This window comes from Malaclemys terrapin, chromosome 10, assembly GCF_027887155.1.
Source record: "Malaclemys terrapin pileata isolate rMalTer1 chromosome 10, rMalTer1.hap1, whole genome shotgun sequence".
NCBI classification, from domain to species: domain Eukaryota; kingdom Metazoa; phylum Chordata; order Testudines; family Emydidae; genus Malaclemys; species Malaclemys terrapin.
Window position 1 is genome coordinate 29107430 of NC_071514.1, and position 24268 is coordinate 29131697.

The 24268-nt window shown below is 42.3% G+C and overlaps 1 protein-coding gene across 2 annotated transcripts in view; it reads right to left on the bottom strand.

The window, feature by feature from the left end:
* Window positions 1-24268, bottom strand: part of THSD4 (thrombospondin type 1 domain containing 4) — a 641818-nt gene that overhangs the window by 617380 nt on the left and 170 nt on the right. The window lies entirely within an intron of this gene.

Sequence of the window (24268 nt, forward strand, 5' to 3'; positions counted from 1 at the left end):
AGTTTATGCACCTCAAAAGTTGTTTCATGTTGTCATAGGTTTCCTTCATATAGACTGCATGACCAACTGGAACTGATGGCAAAACATTGCCATTATGCAGTAAAACAGCTTTAAGACTCATCTTGGATGAATCAATGAACAGTCTCCACTCATCTGGATCGTGAACGATGTTGAGGGCTGCCATCACACCATCGATGTAGTTGCAGGCTATAAGATCACCTTCCATGAAGAAGAATGGGACAAGATCCTTTTGACGGTCATGGAACATAGAAACCCTAACATCACCTGCCAGGAGATTCCACTGCCAGGAGATTCCCAACAGCTCTGCCTTACTCTTGGGTAGTTCCAAATCCCTGACAAGGTCATTCAGTACATCTTGTGTTATAAGGTGTGGTTCAAAGGAGGAGGATGGGAGAAAATGTGGGTCCTGTGACATTGATGGTTCAGGACCAGAAGTTTCATCCTCTTCCTCATCTGACTCAAGTGAGAATGATTCTGGTGCATCTGGAACCAGCAGTCCTTCTCCATGGGGTACTGGGCGTATAGCTGATGGAATGTTTGGATAATGCACAGTCCACTTTTTCTTCTTTGACACACCTTTCCCAACTGGAGGCACCATGCAGAAGTAACAATTGCTGGTATGATCTGTTGGCTCTCTCCAAATCATTGGCACTGCAAAAGGCAGAGATTTCCTTTTCCTGTTCAACCACTGGCGAAGATTTGTTGCACAAGTGTTGCGGCATATGTGTGGGGCCCACCTCTTGTCCTGATCTCCAATTTTGCAGCCAAAATAAAGGGGATAGGCTTTCTTAACCATAGTGGTTATACTGCACTTTTGTGATGCAAAAGTCACTTCACCACAAACATAGCAGAAGTTATCTGCACTGTTCACACAAGTACGAGGCATCTCTGCTTACTTTGGCTAAACAGAAATGTGTCCCTTTGCAAAATCAAACACTGACAAATAAGAGAGCACGACACTGTATGATTTCTAGAGCTGATATAGGGCAATTTGTTCAGCAGAGTGATGTAAGCTTCGTTATGATTGCATCATCCATGACTTCTAGGAATAACATGATGCAATTCAGATCATGTGTGATGCAATACCAGCTTCAGATTGCATCATTCATTGTTTTGCCTAAAAAGCAAGTACTGTCCAAACCCAGTCATAGATTTATTCATAGATCCAGTCAAAGGTGTATTTTAGTCATTTCTGATTTAAATTGAGATCCCTTCCCTTTATAACTCACTTATCCTCCGCCATTCCCAAGTCAAGGGTCGTATATACTGACCCAATAGCATATCTTGAAAACTAGAGCCAATCAACAATTTTAAGCATCATTTTCGTTCTCAGTGACCCAGAATTAGTAAAGTTTGACTACATTTATTTCAGAAGCATTTTGGCTGAAGAGCAGTGTTATCAGTCATCAGGGCTAAAAAGTTTTACAAGCTGAATATTAAAGTCTCCCTCTTTAGAAAGAGGTTGTCTGAGGCTGCTGTCCAGGACCCTTAGGAAAATGAGTTGATGGTCTTAGCCAGAGTAGTGGACAGTCACATCACAAACCCACCACCAAACATTGGCACTAGAGTGACCAGATGTCCCAATATTTGGGGCTTTTCCTTATATAGGCACCTATTACCCCCCACCCCGTCCCAATTTTTCATACTTGCTGTCTGGTCACCCTAATTGGCACCCTTATTGGTAGTCTCAATAAAGAAGCTAAGAAACGAATGGGCCATGAAGCCTGAAGTCTACTTTAAGCCCCAGTTGTTGTCCTTTCCAGGTCAGGTTTTAGTCTTGAGATTCTTCCTAACTCTATAAGTAAATTTCCCTTGACTCCAAAGGGAGTTTGCCTGGTGGTATATCCGAGTTGGGACCTTAGAATTGGCTAAATAGCAGCATGGTCAAACCAACCTGGGGTCACTTGCAGAGTCACTCAATCGGAACCCACATTTGCAAAGCCAAGATGCAGTCTATATGCCACAAATTCATATGCTGCATAAATTGCACGGGCAGGGTAGGCTGATGAGGGAAAATAATAAGCAATGTGTCCAGAACTACTGGATGTGCTTGTGAAGAGATTTAGGCTGATGGAAGTTTCCGATAAACAGGGGAAACCCAAAGTGAGCTTTGGTCATGGGCACAATAAAAATGGGAAACATTCTGATCCCCCAAGTTATTATCCCCACACATCTTTCAGTCAGCATGAGGTTGCCTGTCTTCAGCATCATCTTGCACTGCAACATAATCAGTAAATATTACACCAAGCTTTGTGGGGCCCTGAAGCTACAGGCTTAACAACACAGTCCTGAATAGTAGAACTGCCATGCAGTTGGCAGAGACAAGACAGGTGAAGGAACCTCTTTTATTGGACCAACTTCTGTTGGTGAGACAAGACCTGAAGAAAAACTTTTGAGCCACTCACAGCTTGTCTCTCCAACCAACAGAAGTTGGTCCAATAACAGATATTATCTCACCCACCTTGTCTCTTTAATATCCTAGAACTGACATGGCTACAACTACACTGCATACATGCCTATGTTCTAACTGTTGAAGAGAGAGAGAGATTCTTAGGGCATGATCCAAAGTCCATTGACTTCAACAAGTCTTTATCAGAATCTTATCCTTCTGTGCTAGTAATAGAGTATCTTTTATAAGCACTCAATTCACTAATTACAAAAAGTTAGTTAGTTTCTTTGGAGACTGAAATGCTGCTCCTCACTAAATTTAGCAGTTCCATGTGTGGAATAGAAACAAAAATAAAAGTCTTAGCTTATTTCATTCAACCTTCAATAAAAATATGTAGCTTAAAATTTGGATTCTCCTTCCTTCTTACATTATCACTGGGCAAAGCTGCTTAGTTCACTAACTTAAGTGCTAGTGACTGTAAAAGAATATATATCCAAAATACAGGATTACACCAGCATTTTCACATGCTGAAATTACAAAAATGTACAGCGGTAACTTAAGATCAGTTCAGATGACAAGGTAGTCAGAGGAACTTCACCACATGTTCTGTCAAAATTGATGACTTGCCATTGAGACAAGATGTATCATTAAACTCAAGAGATTTGTGATATTAAGTGCAATTTAAATGGACACCATCTATTTACGTTAAAAATGTCTCTCTTAAAGGGAAGGTAAATATTATGTAGTGTCTCTGGAGAATGCATTTGTATGTGAATTTTTAAAATATTTTAATAGACTGAGGACTAGTATAAAGGTTATTACTTTATTCACCGATTTTGAGGCCAGAAGAGATCATTAAATCATCTAATCTGCACTCAATTATAACTGAGGCCATAGAATTATCATATTTAATGAAATGTTAGTGTGTGTAATATAAATATATATATATATATATAAATAAATAAAAAATCTGACAGTCCTGAAAATCAACTTGGACCCCTCATGTAGATTTTAAGATCCGAAATTTGCCCCTCCTTTCTTTTAAAAGGGAAGTAAAGCCTATCATCCATGGCAGACATATGTACTTTGATACTGGATGCCTCAGCGTAGTGGGTGTCCAACTTGTGACACCATGGGCCACTGAAAAGAAAAATTGCACAATGGATGCAAGACTGTTCTTGAGGAATTACAAACTGCAGAGATGGTCCTTTCTTATGTTCATCTTTCTTTTCCAGCACAGTGGAAAGTCTCATGCTTGCCTTAGCCAGAGCTTTGCATTGGGCTGAGTTTTGCTGTTCCCTTTCTTGCAAATTCAAGAAGATCCTCATTCAATAAATTGTGAATCCCCTTTTTTTCAGTTGTATACAGATGGGTATTTTGCCTGCAGCTTCAGCTGATGGCAGGTGAGGGTCACTGCTCCGTAATAATTTGCCCTTGAGCACAAACTAGTTCAACATCTATCTGCCAACTGACCTCTTTTTCACCTGACACAATCAGGGCCCTATTCAGAACTCCTCACGCAATACTTAAGAAAAGCTAGGAGTTTTGCACAAGTATGGAATTCTGCAAAAGGCCCTAAATTATGTGCAGTGGTGGAGGCTACTGCATTGTGGATAATTTAGAAATGCTGGTTTAGTTTCAGGAGTTATTGTATCTTAAAAGGAGAGTTGAGGGGTCTAAGTTGATTTTTGTGTTTGACCCAAACTTGCAGGACTGTCAGATTTTTTTTAAGATCCAAAATTCGCCACTCCCACCACGCTGAGGCACCCAGTACCAAAGGTGAAAAATTTGGGGGTACTTTTCCTGCCACCTAGCTTACAGAAGCTCATTTATAGAGTTTGTTGATAACTGTGCATATTCATTTAAGAAAAGTCAAAGGAAAGCAGGTTATAATACCAGTGACACAGGAGCTTCCATTTCAACTCATGCAACAGCAGTTTGGGAAAGGGGCATGAAAGCAGAAATGTGAAACATTGCCAGAACCAGCATAACCAATGTGCTTAAGGAAGCTTAGTTTGTGGATCAACGACCCCCTCAACTGTAATGGCTTTTTGGGAGCTGTTAAAGATCTACTGGGTCAATACAGGTGCTGCACATGCACAGTAAACTTGCATACTAAAACCATCTTTGTGAAATTTCCATTAGGAGAAACAAAAACTACTGAACGTTTATTGTAAACCCTGGTTTCTGAAAAGAAATCATGTTTTTGTTTTAAACTATTAGTCACAAGTAAATATTCAAAAGAAGTTAAACCAATCTCAGACCCTGAGTACAGAAGTAGCATCATACGACTTTCTAAGAATTTTTTCATACCCCAATCATTCAAAACTGCCAAATGGATTTTTTTTAAATTATGTTAAACACTGCATGGGAGCAGAGATCTGCTGTGCTAAGCATCAGCCAACAGCAGATCTGAGCAGACAGGATATAAACTCTGTAATGATGATGGTTAGAGACAATTAAGTAGAACAGTGTTGTCAGCACCACTGTTATTAATCAAGGCCTAAGCCTGCAACATTGTAAATCTCCCCTGCATGGTGCTGAGTGCTCCCAACCCCCTGGCCCCAACGAGAGTGCTCAGCACTTACTGGATTGGACCCCTAACCTGTAGGCTAGCAAAGAATAATAAAAATCTAACTTTTGCTGAATAACATGGATTAACAGTTAAAAGCAATAATAGTAACGTTAAGGAGTAAAGGAAATTGCATTTTAATGGTCAGGTAGCACTACAAGATCAATACTGACATTCATCCTGAACCCCCGCAGCTACCAGATCTAGAAAAAAAGCACAGTATTTCTTTGGCTGCCAAACCTGAACAGTACTAGCGACCTAAGAGTTAATAGTTAATTTCCTTTTTTCTTTTAAGTCATAATCCCCTCGGTGCTCTAGTTGAATGTTTAAATTCCACGTACAGACCCAAAGGGGTCACAGCAAGCAGGTTTACCCGCTGTTCCACGTTCATTTATCCCGTGCACTATTCCATGGGACTAGAGAAGTATTAGATACAGTTTTCACTGCTGGCAGATTCAATAATTGAGTCCATCCTGTAGGATATCCTTACTTTTGGGCAGCTTATGGAATGTCATTTTATTATAATTACTTGGCGTGGGACTGGACACCTGGTTTCTCTTAGCCAACCAGATAGATGGATTAAAGGTAAGAAAAAAAACAATACACAAAACAATACCTAAATAAAATACAATTGATCTATACGACCACCACCTTGGCAACTTCAAAAAATAGAACTAACACAATGGGTGTTGCCATAAGAACTGGAAATCAGAAAGTTTCAGAGTTATCTTCAAGTAAATTCTCACTGGTTTTTGTAAAAATGAATAAATAAATAATTTTAATATTTAGAGCCAGATTCTGCCACTAAGCTAATTAATGGGACTGCTCAACAAGGTAGCTATTACTCAGCACAAGTACAGGGGAGTAGAATCTGGTCCTTAGCAAACTTCAATTCACAAAGGGCTAGATTGCAATACTCCTACTCATGCTAACTAGCACCTTACTCTGAGTATCCAACCTCCTGGGGACTGTTCAGGTAATAATTCAGCATGAGTTGAACATCAGCCATTGATGGGAGAGACAACAGTCACCGTGCAAGATACTGGAACAGATACAGGTGCTCATATGGATTTTAAAGGATTTTTAAGACAATTTTAGGAGATAATTTTTTTAAATGATCCCACAGAATTGCTGACCTCACACTATGCCATAAATTTTTAAAATATAGTCTTAGTTAACTATTTAGCTATTGTAGACCCAATACTGAAATCCTTATGTTTGTGAGTGATCTTGAGCTCACACTAGTCCAAATGCAGTCAATGGGAGTGTTGCCTGAGTAAGAATCGTAGATATTAGGGTACCTAGCTGAAGTTTTCCTGTAAGGGAACACTACCATACTCCTGCATCCTTATGATGCAGCAGAGTGAGGGGGTGATGTCAGCTGGCACGCTGAAGGGAGTGCATGAGTGTTCATCAACCAGTAGTCATCACGAAGAAAAGCATTTTAAAACAGCTACATTGACCCCTTCACTTCCCAAACCTCTGGCAGTGGGAGCCAGGAATACATCCATCTAGGTCAGTGGCATATTGGATGATGGTGAGCTACCATGCCACTTGTATCTCCCTATAGCTCTTTTCTCTTCTTTGAGGTCCCATTCACACAGATTTCTCTGCTGAACTTTGTTCTTTGTCCTCTGCTGTTAAAGTGATCCCCAGATGTGGGTTCCACAGCAAGAGAGAGGTCAGCAAGTGCAGAAGTTTAACCATTCAGTATTATAATATATACCATCAGATTTAAGAGCAGCCATGTCTTATTAACAGCAGCATTTTTAGAAGTCCAGGAATCATGTGAAGAACTGAACAAAATCAGAAAGTGAACTAAACAAAGGGGCAGTAGAAAATCCAGCACCTTACAAAATAGTATTACACTGTCCAGTTACAGAGCCCCATGGGTTATATGGAGTTATACACGATTAACATCTTTATTAAAAGGGGGAGGGAATCAGAAGGCAGCAATTCCTTTCTACTCTTATTGCAGGGCAAAATTCACCTCTATGCAGGGGACAACTGTAAAGCTTGTTCCCTGGTTAAGCCTATAGCCGTGAGATACCAGATTCCTTCAGAACATGAAATGAAGGATAAAGTGGTGAATAAGCCTTGGGCTATCTCTCTGCACAGGGACAAATTTCTCCCAGCATTGCCAACTCTCAAGAGTTTATCACAAGTATTGCAATATTTAGAGATTGGATGACATCACCATCCCAGCTTTCATTACAAGAGTAAGTTTCTAACCCTCATAGCTTCAGAGAAGAGTTTGATGAACAACAACCCTAAGGGCTCAAAAAACTATAAAGCAAAATGTATTATTTAAAATCTCATCATTTATAAGCCTATCTCAAGATTTTAGGGGACTAACATGACTTTTTATGATTGGTGTTGGCAGTACTGCACAGTAATAAATTGGTAGTGAAGCAATAGCAGAGCAGGGCCTCAGAGATGCCTATATGGCAACATCTGTCATCTCACTAGAAACCTTTATTTTGAGAGGTTTAACACTTGGCTGTTTCTCCAAACAAATCACATAGAGACTTGCTTTCTGTCTCACTAGCACACATACATTTCTCTCTATAAATAAGTGTAAATAGAACAAACAGTTTGCTCCTTAAAACTAGCACATAAGATGCAGGGGCACTACCCAGTTGTGGCGAACAAGGGGTTAACACCTCTCCCATTGCACAGATAGTCCCTTGTGCTGGGGTAACAAGAGGGTTGAATATCTTTGAGTCAGGAGAACTCCAAACACAAGTCTTTTTAGACAGGGCTCATCTCCAAGTTAGGGAGTTTGTCCATTTACTTTCTGATCATATTAACTTTTTTTTTATTATTGTTTTCATGCTGTAAATACTAGAGGGAGTTCCAGAGATTTATGCCACCAGAGAATCCAGCCCTAATGCTGGAGGAGATGACGACCTTGTTGTCTACATCTCTTTGTTCTATCAAGTCATTCCACCAGTTTGTATCACCCAATTAGTAATCACAAAGTGTGCTTTTAATTTGGCTCTGACAGTTACTTTTCCAGCAAAACAGAAGCACTCCGTGTGCTAGCAGAAAGAGGACACAAGTGTAATTACTACCTTCCATGCCTGGGTAAGGACACCCACAGGCTGACAATCTGTAGAGGACTGTGTTTGAAGTTCTGATACACTGTGTAGAAGACCCTTCATTTTCAGTTTCTATTTTGTTTAAGAAGTTTCCCATGAATTTATAAGTGTTTATAACAAAAAAAAATAAAAAAAAATGTAAAAAAATCAATGAAAAAATAACTTCAGTTTTAGGGGTTAATATTGGGGGGACAGGAAGACAGAAAAAAGCAACGAATAGAGAAAAGTAAAAGTATTGAAAGTAAAAGCAATTTAATGCTGTGGTTTGTTTCATGGAGTGCACATTAACAGAACGTACACATATGCACACAAGTAAGTGTATCTTCCGCTATGTTGCCTTACTTTAAACAGACAGCCTTGCATTTATACTTAGGCTAATTTATTAACAACATAAATACATCTACCTAATGTATTGAATTTTCTTAATACAATCAATATTTTCCATACATGAGTGGTGCACATTTGGGTGAAAATTGGTAAAGACCAAACAATGACTTTTGTAAAACCTGGGGATTTTTAAGTTAAAAACAAATCTGTAAAAAACAAGAATGAGTGCCACAAACCAAGCACTGTTCCTTTTCACTGTTTCCTTTCCTACATCATGCATGTAGGGCTTGATCCAAAAGCCATTCCAGTCAATGGGAGCTTTTCCATTGACTTCAATGGGCTTTGGATCAGGCCCTTACAGAAAATAGATTCTTAGTGGCTCCCACAGATACTGAGAAAACAATTTACAGAAGTAATTTTTTTAAACCTGTCTTCCACATAAGGGGTACGGAATCTTCCTATTAACAGAATATCCAAAATAAATACAGGAATGGGATGCCAAAAGGTAGCAGCACAGAACCACCAGGCTCATGTCAAATAGCCAAAAAGCAAGTGCTAAAGCTGCAATTTAAAACAACAAAAAACAAAAAAAACATTAATAAATCCAAAGGACACACACTGTATCATGTGATTTCTTTATACATTATAGTTTTGATGCCTAATATACTTCTCATGTGAATACATTAACACACTAGTCAGTAAATATTAATATCCTTCTGGAATATTAATTAATATTTGGAATATTAATATCCAATACGGGGAACAGAGAAAGAGGCTAGATGACTTGATCAAGGTCACAGAGAAAGTCAGTGACAGTGTTGAAAAGTAAAAGCCCAGCTCCTGACAGCCAATCCGAGCATCTAGCCAATATTGCCTTTTTCTTTACAATGATAATTTATGCCCAATTTGCACTGCAACGTAACATTTCAAGTACAACGCCTGCCATTAAGAAGTCAAACATTTGCCAGCAGTTACCACTACTTGGTATCTCCAGCTGCCACTATGTGGTAGAAGTTGGCAAGTGTTGCTGCTTTAATGGCAACCACTGCCAAGATTATAAATACTGACCAAAGCTCCAAGAATGCCACAATTCTGCAGCTGTAGAAGCCAATGTAGAAGTGGGTGCCTTTCCAGCCTTAAATTCACAGGGCCCCAAAGCAAAATCATCTTGTTTTTCTGCCTGGCAGCTTTAGAGCCCAATGCTGGGCAGAGGGAGTGCAATAGCAAGTGCATTAACCACTGGATTGCCAATGTCAGTCAAAATTGGAAGAGGAACTGTGATGGTTCTCAGGGGACCCAGGACTGCGAGTCACCTTGTTGCCCCTTGTCTCTAGCAAGAAGGAGTCTTGCCTTTGGTAGCTGGGTGTCAACTCCCCAACACTGCCAGCCTTTCAGCCACTGTCCCAGGCTATGCCAGTCCTGTCTTTGCCTTGCAGGTTAACAAGAGGTGCACCCCAATCCTTGAATCATTCCCCTGTGATCTCCAGCCCAACACTGGCTGCTACTCAGAAATCCCAGATCCTCTGCTCCCAAAGGAGCCATGTACGCCAGTTTAACCTTAATTCACTGCCCCTGTAGAACACACAGCACTTACGCATACTCATAACAAAACATAAGAAGGTTTATTTAAGAAAGAATAGAGGTTCCACTAGAAACAAGAGTGACTAATAGAAACAGATGGTTACAATACAAAACAAAAATCATTAAACGTAAACTAGGGCCTACACTTATTTCCTATGTAATAAAGTAGGTTTCCCTCCCACCCCCAGAGTTCAGTCTGTCAGAGAGCTGGCTGGCCTCCCAGGAACCAGAACTCAATCTTTCATGAAACATACCACTCAACAAGATGTCTTCTCAGTGAATGGATGCAGAGCATCTTTCTCCACCCTGTGATACACTGAATCCGTCTTTTGTCCTTATTCACAGACAGGATGATCCCTGTCTAGTATAATGCTCCTTTTTACTTGCAAGTGGTTTTGATGTTTACAGTACATCTTTGATGGTTTTCCATTGACTTTTCTGTGTTTTTGTGACAGTGGGAAATTGAGCAATTGAAAAATAATTCAATAATTCACTTGAATGGGCTGTCACAGAAACATATGATTTGCTCATGACATCACTTTAACTTCAATACCATAAAGGCATAATTTTTCAATAGAGTTAAATTATTCCTTAAACATTACTGGTACACACATCTCACAACAATCGTGTGTGTTGGCAAGAGACAAACTGTCAGTAGAGCCCTCACATGCAACCCTTCATGGATAAATACCATGGATAAATATCATGTGTAGTGAGTCTTGTCAGGTCTGAGACAGGAGTTGCTTCTAAAGAACAGTGAACACTTTGCCCATTGGCACCAATAGGCCTCTTCTTACCAAGTTCAGTATACAGTTCCTTTCCCACACCTGAAGAAGAGTTCGGTGTGGCTCAAAAGCTTGTCTCTCTTACCTAGGGTGACCAGACGTCCCAATATTTCAGGGTGTGTTCCGCATCCCGACTGATCTTTGGGGTCGGGATGCAAATTGTCCCGATATCCGCCAGCAGCATTTTTTTGCTCCGCCGGCAGGGACTGACTCGGCTTTTTTTTTTTTTTTTTTGCTCTTCCCCCCATCCCATGTGTCCCGATTTTTTCTTTCCCTCATCTGGTCACCCTACTCTCACCAGAGGTTCATCCAGTAAAAGATATTAGCTCACCTACCTTGTCTTTACCAAATTTAGTGGCCATTATGTGTGACAGCATGCCAGAGGAAGAAACTAGGGACAAGAGAAGAAATGCAGCCAGAAGGAGTTCCCATCACCAAGCAGGCCTCTAGCTAAACAAAATCATGGTGTGTTGGGGGAGGGGAGAGTGTCCAGTATGTGGAACTACATAGGGACATATCCCCTTGTTCTCCTTCCCCCATTTCTACAAATGCTGCAGTTTAGACTTGCTCAGAAAGAAACACCTGTATCAATATGATAAAAATGGAGAGAACTGGGGTGGGAGGGGTGTTACTTCCCTAGAAAATGCTGGGGGGAAAAACAACCATACGGTTTCCTGCATTTTAGCTGAGAGATGTTGCAAAATCAGTTGTTCATCTGCTGTCCTACCAGGGCCGGCTCCAAGGTTTTGGCCGCCCCAAGCAGCCAAAACAAACAAACAAAAAAAAGCCGCGATCGCGATCTGCGGTGGCAACTTGGCGGGAGGTCCTTCACTCCCAGGCGGAGTGAGGGACCGTCCGCCAAATACGTGGACGTGCCGCCCCTCTCCGGAGCCGCCGCCCCAAGCACCTGCTTGAGAAGCTGGTGCCTGGAGACAGCCCTGTTTCCTACAACCTCTGCCCTTCAAGCAGGCAGCAGGTGCAGGTGTCACAGAGAAGGAGTCACAGGGACATTCCCATCTTTACCTGAAGAGATGAATAACTTGGCTGGCTCTGGCTTGGCGGGGGGTGGGAGAGGAAAAATTTGGGCAAGAAGATCAGCATAGAGATTCCCTCCTAGCAATCCTTTCCCTGCATGGCCTAATCAGACACCCCTCCTCAGTGACAAAAGCCCCGATGCTACCTCCAAGAAAAGCATGCTGGACTTGCAGAAGCAAGTGTGGCTGTGCCACAGAATGCCTCAGGTTGCTTCTGCTCCAAACTGCAATTTCTAGGGCAGCTGCAGAGATAGGCAGCTTCAAATGAGTGCACTCGATATTCCCATGATCTCTTTGCTCAGAGCTGCCGGTTAGTATCTAATGAAGAAGTAGTCCCTTTTGCACTGCCACAGAGGCTGCAGTTTGCCCCAGCAATATAGGGGGCAATCAGGGGCTTGCAGCAGCTTTAAGATCCTGACAGTCACCAAAAGTGGGGACCCTAACATTAACACACCCAAAGCATGGGCAGAGAGACTGTCTCAGTAAAGGAAAAGTGAATTAACATCAAAACATAGTAGTAAGTATCAGGGTTAAGTATCAGGGGGTAGCCGCATTACATTGTATCCACAAAAACAACAAGGAGTCCGGTGGTACCTTAAAGACTAACAAATTTATTTGGGCATAAGCTTTTGTGGGTAAAAAACACCCACTTCTTCAGATGCATGGAGTGAAAATTACAGATGCAGGCATTATATACTGACACATGTAGAGAAGGGAGAACCTCACAAGTGGAGAGCCAGTGTTGACAGGACCAGTTCAATCAGGGTGGATGTAGTCCACTCCCAATAATTGATGAGGAGGTGTCAATTCCAGGAGAGGCAAAGCGGCTTTTGCAGTAAGCCAGCCATTCCCAGTCCCTATTCAAGCCCAAATTATTGGTGTTAAATTTGCAAATGAATTTTAGTTCTGCAGTTTCTCTTTGAAGTCTGTTTCTGAAGTTTTTTTGTTCAAGTATGACTACTTTTAAACCGGTTACAGAATGTCCCGGAAGATTGAAGTATTCTCCTACTGGCTTTTGTATGTTACCATTCCTGATGTCCGATTTGTGTCCATTTATTCTTTAACATAGAGACTGTCCAGTTTGGCCAATGTACATGGCACGGAACATTGCTGGCACATGGTGGCATATATAACATTAGTAGATGTGCAGGTGAATGAGTCCCTGATGGTGTGGCTGATATGGTTGGGTCCTCTGATGGTGTCATTAGAGTAAATATGGAACAGAGTAGGCAACGAGGTTTGCTACAGGGATTGGTTCCTGGGTTAGTGTTTCTGTGGTGTGGTGTGTAGTTGCTGGTATTTGCTTCAGGTTGGGGGGCAGTCTGTAAGCGAGGACTGGCCTGCCTCCCAAGGTCTTGGAGAGTGAGGGATTATTTTCCAGGATAGGTTGTAGATCGTTGATGTGCTGGAGAGGTTTTAGCTGGGGGCTGTATGTGATGGCCAGTGGTGTTCTGTTATTTTCCTTGCTGGGCCTGTTCTGTAGTAGGTGACTTCTGGGTACTCGTCTTGCTCAGTTTCCTCGCTTCCCCGGGTAGGTATTGTAGTTTTAAGAATGCTTGATAAAGATCTTGTAGGTGTTTGTCTGAGGGATTGGAGCAAATTCGGTTGTATCTTAGGGTTTGGCTGTAGACAATGGATCATGTAATGTGTCCTGGATGGAAGCTGGAGGCATGTAGGCAAGTATAGTGGTCAGTAGGTTTCTGGTATAGGGTGGTGTTTATATGACCATCACTTATTTCCACTGTAGTGTCCCGGAAGTGAATGTCTTGTGTGTACTGGTCCAGGCTGAGGTTGATGGTGGGTGGAAATTGTTGAAATCCAGGTGCAATCCTTCAAGGGCCTCCTGCCCGTGGGTCCATATGATGAAGATGTCATCAATGTAGCGCAAGTAGAGGAGGGGCACTAGGGGACGAGAGCTGAAGAAGTGTTGTTCTAAGTCAGCCATAAAAATGTTGGCATACTGTGGGGCCATGTGGGTACCCATAGCAGTGCCACTGACTTGAAGGTATAAATTGTCCCCAAATCTGAAATGGTTGTTGGTGAGGAAAAAGTCACAAAGCTCAGCCACCAGGTGCGCCATGCCTCATCAAGGATACTGTTCTTGACAGCTTGTAGTCATTGGTATAAAGAGCTTCTACATCCATGGTGGCCAGGAGGGTGTTTTCAGGAAGATCACCAAGGCATTGTAGTTTCCTCAGAAAGTCGCTGGTGTCTCGAAGATAGCTAGGAGTGCTGGTAGCGTAGGGTCTGAGGTGAGAGTCCAAATAGCCAGATAATTCTGCTGTAAGAGTGCCGATGCCTGAGATGATGGGACCTCCAAGGTTTCCAGGTTTATGGATCTTGGGTAGCAGATAGAATACCCCTGGTCAGGGCTCTGGGGGTGTGACCATGTAGATTTTTCCTGTGCTATAGCAGGGAGTTTCTTGAGCAGATGGTGTAGTTTCTTTTGGTACTCCTCAGTGGGATCAGAGGATAGTGGCCTGTAGAATGTGGTGTTGGAGAGTCACCTGGCAGCCTCCTGTTCATAATCCGACCTATTCATTATGACTACAGCACCTTCTTTGTCAGCCTCTTTGATTATAATGTCAGTTGTTTCTGAGGCGGTGGATGGCGTTGCGTTCTGTACCGCTGAGGTTATGGGGCAAGTGATGCTGTTTGTTCACAATTTCAGCCTCTGCACATCTGTGGAAGCACTCTATGTAGAAGTCCAGTCTGTCATTTCAACCGTCAGGAGGAGTCCACGCAGAATTCTTCTTCTTCTTGTAGTGTTGGTAGCAGGGTTCCTGTGGGTCAGTGCACTGTTCAGTGGTGTGTTGCCATGGTGTTCCTTGAGTCGGAAATGACAAAAGTAGGCTTCCAGATCACCACAGAACTGTATCATATTCGTGGGGATGGTGGGGCAGAAAGAGAGTCCCCGAGATAGGACAGACTCTTCTGCCAGGCCAAGTGTGTGGTTGGATAGATTAACACAGGGCCGTCCGGGGGGCGGGGGGGGCAAGTGGGGCAATTTGCCCAGGCCCCGGCCCCGCAGGGGCCCCGCGACCCCTGGCCTGGCGGCAGTCCAGGTCTTCGGCAGCATTTCGGCGGCGGGGAGCTCTTCAGTGCTGCTGAAGACATGGAGCGACTGAAGGGCCCCCCACCGCAGCTCCCCTGCTTTGCCCCAGGCCCCCTGAACCCTCTGGGCGGCCCTGGATTAACAATATTGTTAGATGAGTTGAGGGTACCACTGTTGTAGCTCCCTGTGGCATGTAGATAGTTTACTGTCCTTTTTCCTCTTATAGAGAAGTAAAATGTGTGTTGTAAATGGCTTGTCTCATTTTTGTAAAGTCCAGCTACGTGGAAGTTTGGTTTTGTATGACAGTCTCCAGTTTTGAGAGCTCATTCTTGATCTTCTCCTGTCTGCTGTACAGGAGGTTCCTCGGTTTCTTTGAGAGTGTGTGGCAGTCTCTCACCATATCAGTGTAGTAAGGGTTGTATCCTGTTCCATCAAATTAATCAAGTACCTTTCATTTATGCAATAATCATAATTCACAGAGGAAGACTCTTGAATTTAAGATGTAAAAGTCATTACAACAGAAGCAGCTATAGTTATGGTTGCAGCAACATTTACAGTCCAATACCAGCCCTGTCTCAGGGATTCACAACTTCCTGAAACTTTTGCCTTCCCAGGCTCCTTCCCACCTCCAAAGTGAAGATCTTTGCAAAGTGGGATAACAGGTCAGCCACTCTGAAGCCTCAGGAGTGCGAAAAAGTACATTTTCCCCATTTAGAAGTGCTTGAAACTCCCCCACCCACCATTTAAAGTTTCCTCACCTGAATGTTGCCCTTTGCCATGGAAATATCCTTTATTGATGAGAAATACTTTTTAGTGTTAGAGGAAACAGATTTGAATTGAACCGAGGGAGAAATCAGCAAAACCGCAGTGCGCACATACACTAGGAGCTCCAGAAAGGTTACAGTGCACATGCATGTGTGGCTGATTTAGCTGTGCAGTGAAAAGCATAGTGAGAGAGCGCAGAAGCTGAGGCAAGACTCCATAGGATCACAGGTGCATTTTATAAGCTGTGCCCTTAGAGGCTCAATCTCTGTGGCCCTTGCAAGGTGTGAAGGGTTTTGAGAAGGCTGCTGTGTGACTGTAAGGTAAGCAAGAGACTAACTCATGCCCTGCAGGAAGACTCAGCCCTGACACAAAGATCATTGAAATCAATGTAGTTCTTTGTATTCCCTTCAATGGGCCTTGGATCGGAACGCAGGGTGGGACAGGGCATTCCAGTGCAGTGTAGGCAAATATTTCCAGCTTGTGGAATTAATACTTGCTATTGCCAGGTATCGCAAGCCAGCTTTGGAGTCCTGGAGACCGAAGTTCCCATTTACCTTTGTTTTTTCTCTCCTCTCTTTTTTGAGAAAAAAAAAAACAAAACAAACCAAGGAAGTTCTATTACACAGCTAGGTTAAGGGAATGATCAGATTACTAGGGTAAGGGCGCAAAAAAAAAAAAAAAAAAAAAAATCAGGAAATGCCAAAGCAAAGGTTACACAAAGCAGTATGCAGTAGGATACAGAGCCAGAGGCTTAGGCAGTATTAAAAAATACCCCCACACACATTGGTGTAAATGAATAAACTGAGCCACTCCCATTTACACCAGTTGACGATATAGCTAAGGGGCCTGAATTACATAATATTTCTCTGTACAACATAATACCATAAAATTTTTCTACAATCTCATGATAGATACGTGCAGGATGAGCAGATGTCCTGATTTTATAGGGACAGTCCCGATCAGGGCTGCCCGGGGGAGGGGGGAAGGGGGGCAATTTGCCCCAGGCCCTGCAGGGGCCCCCAGCCCCATGAGAATGTCTGAGGCTCCCCCCCGGCCCCGCCTTCCTCCATCCCCCGGCGCCTCAGCACGCCGCATCCAGGAGCGGCCCTGGACAGTGCTGCAGCGGCAGAACCTGAGCTCCTCCCACTCAGAGCCGTGTGGTAAGGGGGCAGGGCTCCGTCCGGACCTGAGCTCACAGCCCCACCTCCTTACCACACGGCTCTGAGTGGGAGGAGCTCAGGTCCCGCTGTGGAGCCACGCTGCTGCAGCGCTGTCGAGGGCTGCTCCTGGACGCAGCGCACTGAGGCTCCCAGAGAGGGGAGAGGTGCGGGTAAGTGGCATGGCCAGGGCCTTTTTTCCACCCTATTTGATACAGAAAGAACAAATAAAAGATAGTCACTATTGCTGTAAAAACAAGTTTCAAATGACTTCTACTGGCATTTCTGAACTCATGTGATGTGGTACACCCACCTGATGTGCCCAGAGACTACTTCTAGCCCTGCTTTCCCTGCCAGCTCAGACCTCCGGCACCCTGTCTTGCTGAGCCAGACACTTCTGTCTGCTCCAACAAAGACCCAGGGTCTGAATTACTTGCCCCAAAGCTGCAGGTTTACCTGAAAGCAGCTAACAGAAGTGTTCCTGTTTTTAACATTCAGATGCCCAACTCCCAATGGAGTCTAAACCCAAATAAATCCGTTTTACCCTGTATAAAGCTTATACAGGGTAAACTTAAATTGTTCGCCCTCTATAACACTGATAGAGAGAGATGCACAGCTGTTTGCTTCCCCAGGTATTAATACATACTCTGAGTTAAGTAATAAGTAAAAAGTGATTTTATTAAATACAGAAAGTAGGATTTAAGTGGTTCCAAGTAGTAACAGACAGAACAAAGTAAGTCACCAAGCCAAATAAAATAAAATGCGCAAATCTATGTCTAATCAAATTGAATACAGAGAAGATCCTCACCAGTTCCAGAATGCTCCCTTTTACAGACTAATCTCCTTTTAGCCTGGGTCCAGCAATCTCTCACACCCCTTGCACACTGTCCTTTGTTACAGTTTCTTTCAAGAATCCTGGAGGGTGGGAGGCTCTCTCTTTAGCCAGCTGAAGCCACCATGGAGGACTCTCCCAGGGGTTTAAATAGACCTTTTTCTTGTGTGTGGAGACCCCCTCCTTACTCCTATGCACAGTCCAGCTCCAAGATGGAGTTTAGGAGTTACCTGGGCATGCATGCAGATAGATTCAGTAGATCATAACTTTATATAGATACGTTACATAGCATATGTAGCAGATAGATTCAGTAGATCATATTCCAGTTGTGTCATATTCCCATAAAGCATTATGGAGTACAGTGTCACAATACCTAACAAAATGAAAGATACCAAGGGAATTCATTTGTTTGCAGGTATCATCACAGTCAACGATCGTAGGGGTTGGAAAAATGAAACGTACATATCTTTCAGGATTTGAGAAGAGAAAGTAGAAGAAAGCCAGACAGACGCAAGAAGAAAAGGGAAAAATAACTTCACAAATATCTTCAGGCACAATCCACGTCAAGCCAGTTGACTGAGTTGATCGATGCTGACATTCAAGGCTCTTCAGAGGTGGGAAGTGAAAGTGGTGTTGGTAAGAGAAAAAGAAAAGGCGGTGTTTGAGGAATCCAAAATATTACCACATTCAGAAAACAATGTTATGGTTGTTGTGGAGGAAGAGAAGGAAATCCAGCCTTTTTGGATAGACAATGAAGAACACAGCGGTAATACTGCTATAACTGAGAAACTGGTACAGTCGACTAGTCCTGCTGCTGTGGATGGGAATGATGAAGAAGAGTTGTGCAGTAATGACCCAGCCTCTTGGAAGTACCTAGATGTAAAGAAAAGAGAACTTATTGTATTGAAGGGTCCACCACATAAGCCCAAAAACTTTCCTCATGATTCTTTTGGCAGGAAATGGCCGATAACAGTTTTTTCTAAACAGCTGAGTAATGGCGAATGTATTGAAAGAGACTGGATGGTGTGGAGTAAAGATGCTGAAGCAATATTTTGTTTCCTTTGCAGTCTCTACAGAAGTGCAACTCAAACTAACCAATTACATCATTAAAAATTTGGCGAAGGTGGAATTGCCGATAATTGGAAAAAGATTTACGAGAAAATCAAGAGTCATGAAGAAAACGCTTTACATTTGAGCAATTACATTAAGTGGAAGGAATTATTTCAGACACTCAGTGATAAAAGAGGCAGCATTACAACATAGTATTAAATAGGAGGAGGAAAAATGGCGTAAAATATTAACTGCCATTGTTGATGTAATTATTTTCCTAGCAAAGAATAATCTGCCATTTCGTGGTAGCCATTCTACTGTTGATTATGACAACTGTGGGCTTTTCTTGTCAATACTGAAGCTTGTGGGCAGGTACAATACTGAGGTGAAACCACATCTAGACATGATAGCTCAATGCAGTTAGTCTGGTCGAAGAATGCAGGCTCACTACCTGTCATGGCGAAGGCAGAATGAGTTCTTGAAACTGTGTGGGGAGAAAAAGTTTTAAATTCTATTCTTGAAGAGATAAGAAAAGCCCAATATTTCAGCATTGTTGTTGATGGTACACCTGATGTTTCACACACAGAGCAGTTAGTTTTTATTCTCAGATATGTGATGCAAAAAAAACAAAATTGGGATGTGCATGAAAGATTTGTTAAACTAGTAGATTTTGAAAAGAAGACTGGCGCAGATATAACAAAACAGATAAAGAGATTTTTAAAAGCATGTGATTTAGAACTATCTTGGTTCAGAGGGCAGGGATATGACAATGCCTCTAACATGTCAGGAAAATTTCAGGGAGTAAAGACAAGAATTTTGGAAGAAAATGCCCAAGCCTATTTTTCTCCATGCATTACTCACACGCTGAACCTCTGTGGCACCCACGCTATGGAAACCAGTGTAGAGGTAAAAACATATTTTGGAAATGTTCAGAAACTCTATAAAGTATTTGCTCTTAGCCCTGCAAGATGGAAAATTTTGCAGACCACTGCAACTATATCTCTTCACTCTGTATCTAAAACTAGGTGGAGCGCAAGAGTTGATGCTGTTCGCCCCCTAATAAAAAAAAATCATCACACAGGTGCTTCATTTATCTTCCGAAATCCAGGCAGATGTTGACTGTTTGATTAAGTGGCTTAAGTCATTTGAATTTGTACTTCTTACTACAATATGGTTCAATGTGCTTCAGTGTATTGATGATAAGAACAAGGTCCTACAAAGTGCCAAATCAACAATGGAAGAGGGAACTAAATACATGAGCAACTTAGTCAAGGTAACTCAAACATTGAAAGATTGTTGGCCAATTTTTTTGAAGAAGCCAAACAAGTCACTTCAAGCCTTGGCATTGACCCAAAAATGAAAAGTGACTCAAGGATCCGGAAGAACAAGCGATTCTTTGACAACACAGGGGATGCAGACTATACGTTTGACTCTCCCGATATTCAGTTCAAAGTACAGGTGTTCTTCCTGACAATGGATTTGCTTCTATCAGAGCTAGGAGGTCTTGGTGAAAGAATGGCTGAAGTCTCAAATTTATTTTCACCCATTTTGTGTCCGCCAGATAAAGTGAATGAATCTTCTATAGAAAATTTTGTTGACACTTTGGCCACAGCATATCCAAAAGACCTCCAGAGAGAAGATCTTAAAAGAGAAACTTAGAATCGTTTACAAAATAAAAGAAGATTCCAACTTAAGAGTTGATGGACATATAACCTCTGCACTTGCACTTCTTAATGCTCTCTTCAAAAAAGGGTTGGAAAATGTGTTTCCACAGTTTTGTTTACGCCTACTAACAGTGTTGCCAGTGTCGGTAGCATCGGGAGAGAGTGCATTTAGTAAGCTAACATTGATTAAAAATAGTTTGCATTCAGCCACCGGGGAAGAAAGGCTGAACCATTTACTCACTTTGAGCATAGAATATGAAAAGGCCAAAGACATACGTTTTGATGACATTATTAATGAGTTCACCAAAATGAAAGCGAGGAAAAAAATTGCAGCTGTATAATTAATGTTCAGAACAATTGGTAAAAAAATAATTTCATAAGAAGCATTATGTAATTGCAAATGTATACATACCATTAAAGCATTTAATGTTTTCAAATAATGTATTCTGTGTATTTTCAAATTATTAAAAATTAATTTTAAATGTATTTCACTGGTTATTTTTTACATTTCCAAATACATGTTACTATAGTTTTGCAACTTTTTTTATGGAAGGGGCCCCCGAAATTGCTTTGCCCCAGGCCTCCTGAATCCTCTGGGCAGCCCTGGTCCTGATACTTGAAGCTTTGTCTTATATAGGCGCTTATTTCGCCCACTCCACCCCCATCCCAAAACACTTGCTATCTAGTAAGTGTCATTTTCTAGCATCATGTGCTAGCTCAAATGCCAGAGAAACAGTCCAGGGAAGTCGTTCAGATGAGAAGTACACAATAAACCACTGGTACACAACATCCAACAGCCTAACTATATAGCCTAGAGTAATCAGCTGGCATATATAGGTCACTAAATTCACAGCCAAATTAACTTCATAGTTAAGTGACTCATCCCCTCACTTGTACTTATGGCAGGCTGTGCTGCCGTTTGAAAAGAAAATTGTTCAGACACATATGAAAAGCCTTGCGCTCTCACAGGTAAGTTTTCAAGCCTATTGTAATGGAACATTACAAGGATGACAGGAGTGAAGTATAAAAGAATGGAAAGTTACAAAATGTTACATATGCATCTAGGGCGACAGAAAAGATACTGTCAGAGACAGGATACTGATTAGATGGAACATTGGTCTCAGCCAACATGGCAATTATCTTCCTGGGAGAACAGCATTTTCTCTATTTGCCAAAATTGATGGCCTTACATAATTAAAGCCTATGATGATAGTGCAGAGGCCATTGTTAAAGATGCACACACACACTTGATTTTAAGCACTTACCTACCCAAACTTAATGTTCTCTTAGGGCCTGATCCAAAACCCTGGGTAGTCTTGAGTTCAGTGGACTTTGCATGAGGCCCTTAATGCAGGGGACTTTTGGCAGAATTTTTGTTTAAATGCAGAGCCTAAACCTACACTCCATTGCCACAGTTTTACACTAACACAGCTTCACTGGGATCAAAGGGTCTACACCACCACAAAACCAGTGTAACGGTGTGGAGGATTGGGCCCAAAATGATGACAGCAAATAATCTCCAGAGTTACTCTCTTGGGCTGCTTCCAAGTCTTTTTTTTAATTGTAGCTTTTGTTTTTTATTGACAGCAGGTTTAAAAAAGACAGTTATCCATGTTCTCTAAAGCAAATGTTTTATACTCCCATCATAAAACTCAGCACTGCACACCAGTAACCCTAATTAATTTTCTGCAACTAAATCAACTGTTGTGAGCAAACCTGTTGTATGAAGCAGGAAAAGAGAAAAAAAGAAGAAGTACAATACATAGCTAGTGCAAACACTATTCAATGGACCTACTCCAGATTTAAATAAGAGCACGTTTTGATCTATTCCTAAAACCTAACTAGCAAGAATCAGGTGCCAGATTAAGGAATTAGGTTCTCAGGTAAGTGTGCTGGGTATTCCAACCATACTTATGTTTAAGGCACCTATAAGATAGCTCAAGTCAGAGCAGCTTGTCTGATCTTTCTAGCCCCTGACACTTGTTATTTTATGGCATTTTTTCCTTGAAGGATATCTGTTTTTTCACTGAAGTCACTCACTCTCAGAGCATAGTTTAGAGAATCAGGATTTCAACTCTATTGTTACAACAGAATATTTGAAATTTTCACAAGGCCCAAAAAGAAGAGTTGAGCATTACAAAAGTCTGGATAATGTCACCATTTTTAGCTTTCATTTTGAATCCTTAATGATATCTAAATGACCTGGAATCATATCCATCACCAGACCTTGTGCCAGGGAGAAGTCCAGGTTGGCAGAAACATGTACCATAGGACTGATGGACCAGTTAGGTGAGTCAGAATGCACTGATGGTACCATGGTCAGCAATAAACTCAGCAAAGGACTGGTCTCTTCCAATGCATTCCCTGGTCACAGAACACAAGACAGGGACAAGAGCACTGTTCATACAAGACTGGTGGGATGTCGGAAGATAAGAAGCACTGGCTTCTCTCATCCACAGAATTGTGTAATTGTGCTATGCTTGAGACACTAGCAAAATTAAGCGATACTATTCTTCAATCCAAAGAACAAAGTCTTATCTGTAGAGGGATGCATAGAAAACAATGATGATTTCTACTATTTCTGTTGAGAGTTCATATCACCACAGTGACTATTTAATTCTGCCATGTCAAACCTGAAACTTCTTTAGACTAAAGGAAAAACTTACATTTTTAGGAAAGGACATGTTCATTCCAGGGCTTTTTATTAAAAAAGTGGCCTGGAGAAAAGGACTATGGCAATGCCCAATGGTAACAGTGAGCCAGATTCTACAGTTCAGTTTAACCAGTTTGCTCCATGCTCCTGGCATAATCTGGCTCTAAGGGGAGTTTACCAGCCCAGGGGAGATCACCCAGGGAGTGTAAAGAGGTTCCTCTGGTGATATAGAGCTGGAGTAGTGACTCTTACACCACTCTTCCTTGCTGCTAAATACTTGTCTCCCAGCAGTATATTATTTAAGTTTATAAGTTTCAGTTATAGTGTGGCCAGAGGAAAAGTGGCATTTTGAGATGTTTCTATACTGCCTCAATCCTGCACTGAATTTTCAGCCCCCTGGAGCCACTACAGCTCCATGTAAATCGGAGCAACTCATAGGCTGTTCTAGCACAGTTTTGAGAGTCCAGCCTGGCACAGCGCAGCATCAAGGGAGTGCCATAGGGAGCTGCAAGACACCCATTCACCCTTCGCAATTTGCACAATACATCAATCTGGACCCCTGGATATGGACCAACATGTCTCTTACCAGATTAAAGAGATTAGGGTCACTGGCTCTTCATCCTCCATAAAAATAACTAACTTTTTTCCCTTAACCTCTTGTACAAAACGCTCTGGAATGAGCTCTTGGGTTATCTGGATGGGACAAATTCCAAAACAAGAAGAGGCTCCCCCTTCCTTACATACATTATGATTACAACCACCCGGGGGTTAGTCAGTGCGAAGGGGAAAGCAGCTCTGAAATGGTTCCTTATGGGAAAAGAATCAAGTAACAATAAAAGAAGGGCCAGGAATCCCCTAGATGAGATCAGAAATGTGTAGGAGAGAACGCCTTCAAAGCTACAAGCCACATGATCTGAGATCACATTAGCCTGCTAGCAGACCAGGACTCTGTGCCATCCTCTGGGGGACATCAAGGGGGCCTGAAGAGCAGATGCAGATTGGGAGACAGGAGTGCTGAATAGTCACTTACTTCCTGTGGGGCCCAACAACTGGCCAATTCCCCCTCGGAACTGTGAATATACAACGTGTCCCACAGAGGCAAACTCCAGCCTCAGCACGTGGGGCTCTCAGCAGCCCTTCAAACCACCACCAGAGAGACACGTTCAGCATGTTACCAAGAGGGAAATGACACCCCGTACGCGCCGGCTAAAGCCTCTCAGATCAAACGCACCAGGTCACTCTCCGATCCAAGTGACCTGCCTCTCTCCTTTCCGATTCCCGC